Source organism: Ictalurus punctatus, unplaced genomic scaffold, assembly GCF_001660625.3.
Source record: "Ictalurus punctatus breed USDA103 unplaced genomic scaffold, Coco_2.0 Super-Scaffold_100046, whole genome shotgun sequence".
Taxonomy (NCBI): Eukaryota; Metazoa; Chordata; class Actinopteri; order Siluriformes; family Ictaluridae; genus Ictalurus; species Ictalurus punctatus.
Genome location: NW_026521087.1, coordinates 5,984,769 through 5,995,574, shown reverse-complemented (window position 1 = coordinate 5,995,574; position 10,806 = coordinate 5,984,769).

The following is a 10,806-nucleotide window of genomic DNA, read 5'->3' as shown; positions in this document are numbered from 1 at the left end:
ACCATGTCTGAAAATGATTCAACTATAAACATATGTAGATGATAGATTATTAAACATTATAGAGAGAGAAATAGTTGGTTTATATTGTAACCATAGTTTTGACAGGTATAGGTCAAAGGTCATGATCATAAAAATATTTATAGTTATGTTAAATCTGTATCACATCCATTCGTTACCATACATGGTGCGGCCATGTGTTTTCCGCCCCACACACGTTGCACACATGTTCTTTCTAACACTCTGTGGTAGGTCATAAAAATATATATAGTTATGTTAAATCTGGATCACATCCATTCGTTACCATACATGGTACGGCCATGTGTTTTCCACCCCACACAAGTTGCACACACGTTCTTTCTTTTCACATAGAATATGAAACTCTCTGAGGTAGGTCATAAAAATATATGTAGTTATGTTAAATCTGGTTCACATCCATTCGTGACAGAAACGTTACCATACATGGTACGGCCATGTGTATCCCACATCCAAACAAAAATATGACACACACACACACACACGCACAAACACACACGTGCACGTACAGACAAACGCATGCATACGAACCTGCTTATAAAAGTCGAGCATCCCTCTAGGTTTTATAATACTCTGTACTTAGAACAACGTGTGCGATCTTACAACATGGCTGACGTTTGTCCTAACGCCGAAAAAAGCTCACCCTTTTTTGGCAAGAATAGAAAAAATGTTAGAACATGAAAAGATTCAATATTGGGTAATGTCAAACGGATGTACAGCCGGGTATTTTTTCGATGCAGAAAAAGGAACCGTTTTGCTTTTCAAGTTCTCGGTCCCGGGACACATGATCTTTTCCTTTCACGTAGAATATGAAGCGCTCCGAGTCAGACCTAGGTCAAAAGGTCAACAACGTAAAACCCCCGTTCTGATGCATTCCCGAGCACAAACACACCCCACACACACTCTCGAATGCATACGAACCTGTTTATAAGGTCGAGCACTTCGAAAGTTTTAACATCGGAAAAGGTTCGACCGAATTTCCAGAGTCAGTTCTTCACTACTTCGAAAGTTTGAACATCGGCAAAGTTCAACAGAATTTCCAGAGTCTATCCTTCACTACTTCCAGACACCATGGATTTCTCGGCAGGTAAAAATTTGTATTTTAATCAATTAATAGTAAAATATAAATTGAAATACAATGTTTATGTAATTATGCAGTAGGCAATGATATTGATATAAACTTAGAACTAGTCATTCTGAGTACAAAAATCATCATACTTATCTGGTCACTATGTAATCTGGTACGATACTTTATCTAAAATGTAAATATTCATTACATTTATATTACAGTGCAAGACCGAGTTAAGCTCATCTGATTCTAGTGTATAGGTAATTAAAATTTGTCTCTTAGATCTATGTAGTGGTCTAAAATGAGAATGTTAAGTTATTAAAAGTATGTTTTACTCTTTTATAGACAGCTTGGTGATTATTTCTGATGATGACATTCCCGAAACAACCACTAATGACCTTTTGAATCTGAGTTCCACACGTAAGTCATAACATAAAATTATGAATGTTTCATGCTGTAAAAGTCTTTCATACGTGAATATAACTTTTTTTTGTATCATATTCAGAATTTGAGGGAAACGTGACTAACAGTGATTACGATGGAGATATTTTAGGTGAGTTGTAGTATATTTACCTTCTATTTACACAGCACAAAAAATAGATAAATAAAAGCTCTTTCACATGTTCTGTGACTTATAGATACGAGCGATGCAATAGAAGACCAAGAGGAAATCATCTCGGAAACCGACATTCAACAAGACATCGAACTACATATCTGTGCAGTGTGGCGTGAATTCATCGAAGCAAAGACTGATTTATTGGAAAACTTTGGACAGATTGATTATACACTTGAATCTGGTCGAGGTACAGATTTTATCACTTTACTGTATAGCACGCTTGAAAATGTGATTAGATGTCTCTCAGTGAGCATAAAGTTGATTAGGAAATTGTATGATAGATATGACGCAGAAACGACTGAAATGCAGTTCGGATATGGAGACTAAAACAAAGAGAACCGAAAATTCTCCATTATCGCATGATTTCTTTTATGGCAGAAACCAGAGTTTTTCAAATGATTCGCACACACCCCTGAACCCATGTTTAACTGAAGCGATCAACCGGCTGAACGAATGTTTAATTCCGTCACACCAAATCGTTAATGAGAGACCTAATCAGAGTCCAAATTACATTGTATCAAACACAACGGTGACGCCGAATGATATATTTTCTGAATTAAATCAATGTCTGTTAGAGTTATATAATAACCTAAATGAACACGATCATTCAGTACAAATAAACCCTGATCTAATCGCTGCAGTCAATCAGTTGAACGAAAATTTAATATCGTCAGAACAGAGCAATACTCAAAATAAAAACCCCAGTTGAAATTCCAATCAAACTGTATCGAGTACGCCGGTCACATCGCACGACATATTTTTCAAATTAAATCAATGTCTGTTAGAGCTACAAAATAACCTAATTGAACAAAGAGAATCTATGCAGATAAATCCATGTTTAATAGACGTGGTGAATCAAATCAATGAAAATATGTCATTATCTCCCGTTCAGAATATCGTCTCGACTCCAGAAAACGCTCAGGAACCTAGTCCGTTATCTTCTCATGATATGATATACAATCTTAATCAAAGTCTTATGAGGATAAATGACAGTCTTGTTAACTTAATCGAAAACCCTGACAATCTTGCACAAAATTCGGAAAACGATAATGAACGCAACCGCCCAATGGAAAACATACACTCACCTAATACCCAAGATTCTCAAATGGAAAACTCGCCCGATATCCAAGTAGAGAAAGAGGGTGATGGATTAGATCCTAATATTAGAATAATTAATCGGGAAAGATTCAACAACACTGAGATTAGGAGAAGAGTGAATTTTTCTTCTATCGCGAACGTTGACAGCTTTGCAGATTTTTATAATTATGTTTTAGAGATTTTAAACAGCGTGATTGAAATCGCTAACAATTGAATTTCTGTCAAGGATGTAGTCACCGTTGAAATTAGAGGTGATACGATCAATGTTTCATCACGCGTTCAATTAGACAATTGTGTCATCGATTTAGGTTCTTTTCTGACCATGATCGAAAATGCAATTCAGAGTAAACGTGAAATTTTTACCGATAATACCCTTGAAATAGTCGTCCAAATCGTCCGACCACTTCGGGGTGGTGGAATTAGAAGGAAAATAGGCCATATATTCAAATCAGAAACCCTGCAGAAGAAAATGCAGCATCTATACATTTTTCACAACAGAGACATGTGCTTCGCCTTGTGTGTTAGCCAACTTTTAAATCGTGAAAAAAATGATTTTGAAACCGAACAAATCGCTAGAAAATTACAACACGATGTGGGATTATCCGTAAACACCGCGGTCAGCTTCGCTGATGTACCGAGATTTGAGAGACATTTGAATTGCAAAATCGTAATCGTATACTGTTCTGCTAGCAAAGCCGGATACTCTTTCTTTCAAACTAGCAAGACTCCCCACGAAAAAACGATTTACTTGTTTTTACATGACAACCACTATTATGGGGTTAAAAGTATCACCGGACTTTTAGGAACGAGTCATGTTTGTCATTTCTGCCATTCCGGGTTTGACGTTTTATGGAAATATAGCTGCAACATTTGTCACGACCCCGATTGTTACAAACACCCTAAGAATGTTACTAAATGTCCAGAGTGTCAGAGACTGTGTAACTCACATTACTGTTTCGAGAGGCATAAAGCAAAGATTCAATCGCGCAAAGGCGAATATTCTATGTGTGAAATGGGATTCTACTGCGGTAAATGTAAACGTGTGATACGGGATAATCCTTCTAATCGTGAGAATCACGTATGTGCCCATTCGAAATGCATACTCTGTGGCCAAAAACTCGATGAGGATATCGAGCATAGATGTTTTATACAGAGGGCCAGGAAAGAAAGCGAAAATACGGATTATGTGTTTTACGATTTCGAGACTAGGCAGGAAACAGGAACACATGTAGCTAATTTCATATGCTGTATTGATTTTAAGGGAGAGGAGTGGGTGGCTGAAGGGGATGATTGCGTCAGTGCCTTCTTTAAAAAGTTTCAGTGTAATACATACCACAGTTACAAGTTTATCGCTCATAACGCTAGAGGGTTCGATTCATACCTTTTGTTAAACCATTTAGTGAAAGAAGGAATCACACCTGAAATCATAGCGCAAGGCGGTAAAATTTTGTGCTTCATCGATAACGCGTTTCGTCAGTCCTACATTGATAGTCTATCGTTCTTACCCATGAAATTGAGTAGCATCCCAAAAGCCATGGGTTTTTCGGAAAGCAAGAAAGGCTATTTTCCCCATTTCTGGAACACCGTAGAACATCGGGATTACGTAGGGCCGTATCCTGACCCTAAGTTTTACGGTGTAGATGGCATGATGCCTAAGGAAAGAGAAGAATTCTTTAAGTGGTACAGAACGGTTTCTGACAAAGTCTTTGATTTCAAGAAAGAGATGGCGGAATACTGTGTGAACGACGTAGAAATTTTGAGAAAGGTATGTATAGCTTTCAGACAAGAAATTCTGGATAGTACAAAGGTCGATCCTTTTAAATGCATAACGATCACATCTGTGTGCATGAAAATCTTTAGAACCAACTTCCTGCGTAAAGACACTTTAGCTATTCCACCGCTCGATAATTACATCACCACTCAGAAATCTTTCTCAACACCTTCCATACAATGGCTCGAATATGTTTCAAAAACGCAAAACCTACCCATTCGCCACGCGTTGAATGAAGGTGAAGTCAGGTTCGGTACCTATTACGTAGATGGTTACTGTGAGGAAGGTTTTTGAGTTTCTTGGGTGTTTTTATCACGGCTGTGAAAAGTGTTTTCCCTCAATGACCCCGCATCCTCTTACCAAATCAAACGCAACCTTCTGAGATTTCATCAAAAATCGATTGAGAGAATTAAGAATTTGCAAGACACTCTCAATTTGCAAGTCACTCTGATGTGGGAACATGAGTGGAATGAAATGAAGAAAAACAACAATCTCGTGCAAAATTTTCTAAAAGACTTTGACTGTCCTGAGCGTTTAAACCCGCGAGATGCTCTTTACGGCGGTCGAACAAACGCGTTAAACTTGCATTATGTAGCTCAACCCGGTGAGAGAATCGTTTATTTCGATTTTACCTCGCTTTACGCATTCGTAAATAAGACAAAGACAAACCCGATCGATCACCCTATCATCATTTATCGTGACTTTCAACCTCTGAAATATTACTTTGGTATCATTAGAGCAAAGGTATTACCACCTAGGGGTCTGTGGGCACCTGTTCTACCATTTCGTGTAAAAAGCAAACTCCTCTTTCCTCTATGTAGAACATGTGCCGAACATCAGTTAAAACATTGCGATCATACGGCTCAGGACAGAGCTCTAATCGGAACATGGGCATCTATCGAAATTGAGAAAGCCGTCGAAAAAGGTTACAAAATTCTAAAAGTGTTTGAAGTGTGGCACTTTCCTAAAAGGTCTGATAAGCTTTTTACGAGATATATTAAAATGTTCCTCAAGACCAAACAGGAAAGTTCAGGTTATCCGTCCTGGGTCGTTGATGAATCATCTAAACGTGAGTACATTTGCAAATATAAGGAGAACGAAGGGATTACGTTGGATCCGAAATTTATCACTGTTAATCCTGCCAAAAGATCTAAACTCACACTAAATTCGTTGTGGGGTAAGATGTGTCAAAGACCAGACAGATCGAACACGACCTTAATTCGAGATCCTGCCGAGTTTTTACAGTTCATGTTCTCCGATATTTATAATGTGAGTCAGTTCTCTTTTTTGAATGAGGAGGTGGCGATGGTACAGTGGCGTTACGCAGATGAGAGATTGATTAAACCGCTAAGCGCTAATGTATTCATCGGCATTTTCACTACAGCGTACGCTAGGCTTGAGCTGTACAATTTGATGGATCGATTGGATCAGCGTTGTTTGTACACAGACACAGATAGCGTCATTTTTAAAAGTAAGGAAGGTGACTGGATGCCACCCTTAAGCGATTACTTGGGTGGTCTTACCAGCGAACTAGATGATGGCGATCAAATCGTGGAATTTGTAAGCGCAGGTCCTAAAACCTACGGTTACAAAACCATGAAAGGAAAAACAACCATGAAAGCTAAAGGCATTACTTTAAATTGTATAAATTCTGAAATTGTCAATTTGAAATCACTAACAGAACTGGTGGACGAGCGAGTGAAAAATCCGGATTAGACAGGTCATCTCGTAACCACGCATAACCAAATCGTGAGAGATAAAAAGGGGTTTCAAACCCTCCCATTGCTGAATTCATTACACAGGTCTCCATCCCGAAGGAGAAAGGATATTTTATGCGATGCGCCCACAGATCTCATCCTGAGCATACGTGAACTAGCTTTAAACGTGCTCAGGGGAAACATACCACTGACGACAAAACAGTACAGGGTTTTAAAAAAACTAAAAAAATGGATCAAACTATTTGCTGATAAAAGAGCATCCGTTGAAAGAATAAGGAAAGTTATTAATCAATCCGGAGGATTTCTTCTGCCTTTGCTCAGTGTAGCCATTCCTTTTATAAGCAGCTTAATCACGTCCCGCAACAATTAACATGGAGACTGTTGAGAAAATCTATTTAGTCCCTCAACATCAGGTCGATAAACTTAGAAACATCACCGCGGAGAAGAAAACCATATGAAAGACTGTTGAAAACAACTTGGACGATGCAATACGTGGTATTTTATCAAGGACTGATCTGAACGAATACGATAAGGTGAAACTCTACGCGTCTGTGCCGCAAAATTTTTTAAACTTGGTTAAAGTAGGAGAGCAGGAAACCGCTCAATTGACCCTGTCTCTACCTAAAATATCGGAAAGCAAAATGGAAGCAGTGGTGACCGAACCTCCCAAAGACGAGATCGTGCAAGAGGTCCTCGCTAACATTTCTGCTAGAAATAAAGAAACGCTTCGTACGTTATGGAAAAACTTTTAAAAGCCGGGGCTGCGTGGAACGATAGCGGTGAATTTATTTTTAAAGGAAACACTATCAAAGGATCTCACATGGTGGATTTGCTTAAAAATCTCACGGCCCCTCATCGAGTATCCGACAAACGGAGGCCTTTAGGTTGGAAAGAGTTCTTACAGACAGTAGCCAACCTAAATATACCCTTTTCAGCAATACCTAATGGCGGTGTTCGACGCAAAATATCTGACATAAAAAGATCTAAAGATACCTCTCATCTTGTTTCCCCACCTAAAAGCAAAGACTAAGATTCTGAGCCAGTTTTCAAATCCCCCGTTTTTAACCGTTCTGACTGGTTTGGTTTTTGAAAATGACAAGGGACAAAGAATGTTATGATATGTTACCCCTTTATTTCAATAAAATAACTTTTGTTTAACATTTTTCTTGTGAAGAATCGTCATTTAACATTCCACTACATATGTAAATGAAACATATCTAGAGAGTTAACACATTGTACACATGCAATTGAATGCTTTTTATTTACTCTAGGGTACATTTTTTTAACGAATGACACAACAGTGTTATCATTTCTAATTAAATCTTTGCTATACATAGACATAATACGGTTAAATGAATAACCTTTAGCTTTGTGACACAGAAAAAACACACAGTGTTGCCCGCAGCAAACCGACGTAAAGTTTTGAACTTGTACAGGGTTATATTTTATTTTGCAACAGTTCTTTGTCAAAAAATAATGAATCGATCGAGGAAAGAGTTCGTAGTCTGGAGGGTTTCCGTACGAGTCAAAAAATTCTCCTGTGTTTTCGTCATTAAGGCATAACGCTAGCCAGTGCTCACCTGGCATGTGTCTCAGATGTGTGTTTACGATGAATAAAGCTGGAAACTTTCTCAGAGTACTTGTAGGTAGCTCGTCACAGGCCATCACGCCATGAAATATTTTATCTATTTCAGGACAACTTCTCATAACCTCTGTTAGTTCTCTGGTATCCATGAGTTACTGGTAATCGATGAGCACGTTTCTTCGATTGTTTATTTCTAGAATGCTGTCAAAACTGGCATACACGATTAGATTCAACGTGATCGGAAGTGGTTGACGAAATCTGAGTTCCAATCGCATATTGCCCGATTTTATTAATGACAAATGTTGCCCACAATCGTCATCGGGATTCAGGTTGAAAGCAAATAAAGTATATCCGTTCAGGTACTCTTCTCTGTTTATCGACAGTGCCTGATCTTTCAGCTGCTTTCCTGATGCTAAAATTAGAGAATGGAATTCACGGCCCACGTTACCGGACTGAAAAACAGGCTGCAACGATGCAGAATATTACGTACCATCTACGTACAGCGCGATAAACTCTGCATCGTAATGTTTAAAATTAAAAGGGTTTTTATTGTACGACCTGCTGAAGGCATCGTTGTCTACCATCCCAAAGATAATGGTTTTAGGTAAGGGACCGAGGAAAAGGTTTTCTTGTGAACAAATGCGCCTCCCTGCAGCTAGACTGAAGGTCTTCAAACAGACTCTTTCGATCAGGTACTTGGCTGTGGTGGTGAGAAGTGCTTGTCCGTGACCGATTTTTACAGACGGTGAGACGGTTACTTTCTTCACAAAAAGAGAAGCGTTGAGTATTTTCAGATTGAAATTTGCATTTCCTTCCTTCATCAAACAGAATTCAGCTTTGCTGCGAACCATTTTAATCCTCAAATCGATCCCGTTCAGTAAAAGTTTATCCTGAAAAAATATATCCGAGTGAATGTGCACTGAAACTGAAACTGGCCCTTTTTTGAGGCCTTCGTTTCGTCCGTCCGGGTCTGTGGCGTCCATATGCCCCGCTGTGTCTTTGTAGAATAGCCCGGTGCAAAACTGTGTTTCCAGTGTATCTTTTCCATAGTTGATAAGACTTTCAAAGGTAGCACGGTATGGGTATGTACTGCTAGATTGAGAAATAAGACGATCCCCGAGCATGACATCCACTTGTGAAAAAAGTGAGGCTACGGGGTAGTTAACGACCCCAACCTTTGCATCGTTAGCTATATTGGAACCGTCGGGGTTCACGATTTTACAGGTCAGATGTAAAAAAGTGTTGTTCAAGTTGAGGTAATCCTCCCCGTTTCCAGCCACGTAGAACTCCAGGGGCCCGTTGTCCGTAAGAGCGGAAAGTGGAGGTATTTCGACATAAGTGTACTTTTCGATACTCGTTTGGGTAAAAGGTAATGTGAAAATATCCAATTCTGTCTTGGTACACTCTGAGGATAGACTGTGTAAGAACGCCATGATGTTAGAAAATGTTCAGCCGATTTCTCTTGTGAGAGATGGAAGGGTGCCTGTTGCCTCTCTGCTCGGTCTTTTTCACACTGTTCTTGATTTTAGTAACCTTTTATTAGGAACCACATGTCGACGCCCTGGGAGCCTTTTAGATTTTTTACACGCAATCAACACAAGCCCCGATCCGTCTTGATTCTGAGCTTGTGTCTTGCTCATAATATTGCTGAATACGTCACTTACGAACCCTTTAGCAGCTGTTTTTAAATGAGGCTTTGCAATAGCAAAACCCCTTTTGAGGAACGGAACCGCCATTCTAAAAAGACCCTTGAACAGTCCTCCTAGCCCCGACCCATACATGGTGGGGGCACCTTGAAACCCAGGAAGACCATTTCCAGCCTGGTGGACATAAAAATCCACGTAGGTCTGCGGATGAACGTAGCCCCTATCCATCATTTTTACATACAGAACGAATGTTTAGCGGGTCTAAAGTGTAGTTTAGCAATAAATTTCCCGTAACTAAAAGGTATAGGCTTGTTCTGATCCGTTTTGACTTCGATTACTATATCGGTAATATGGTTCTTGGTGAGAGGTACGTTATGCAGCTTATCATAAGTAATTGTGACGACTTTGTTGTTTTCACCCGTTATATGTACGCATCTCAGTAACGGGGCAAAACTGTCACCAACTCGTTGATACTCGATAACGTCTGTATATACATACATCGTATAAAAGCCTGCGTGAATATCAGCGGGGTTAGGTGCGTCTGGTTCTCGGGCCGTTATCGGAACACCGGGGTTCATACCGAGCATATATGCTAATTTTCCATTAGCTTTGAACGCGAAATGTTTTTGGGATACGATGCGTATTTTATTTTTCATAGGGTTATAGAATAGCACTATTCCAAGCTCCAATTTCTTTATGTTGTTGTTGATTTCACTAACCACTTCATCGATATTTTTATAATATCCTGGAGTGATATTAAAGTTACTGTTTTGTGATCTCTTTCCATCCCTCTGAATAATATGACACAAACTGTCTTCCTCCGTTAACGAGTACCAACTCTGGATATATTGAACCTCTGCGAGCGAGACTTCCCATATTCCGTTCAAATCGATTGGTTTGGCGAATTTAGTAATGTAGTGCGCGATCTTATTATTAGGGTAAATATCCAAAGACGCGTTGCTTGGAAGGGTCACAAAGAATCCACACTCTTCCATGGTTTAATGAATATAGTTTTCAGTTTTGTTCACGGTGATCCTTTTGTTATGTTAACAACGTCTTCGACCGGAACCCACGAATTAAATTTATCGGGCCAACCCACCCATTTCACCAGGCAGACTTTTTTCTGGTTTCGGGTCTTTTCAGACAAGATTTTCTCAATTTTAAACGTTTTGTCTTTACCGATAATTATCTTTTGTAACTCGGGTTCATAAAATGTTCCCTCAATTTTTTCACCATCATAGTCTTGTAATTTATATACTGGGGGATCTCT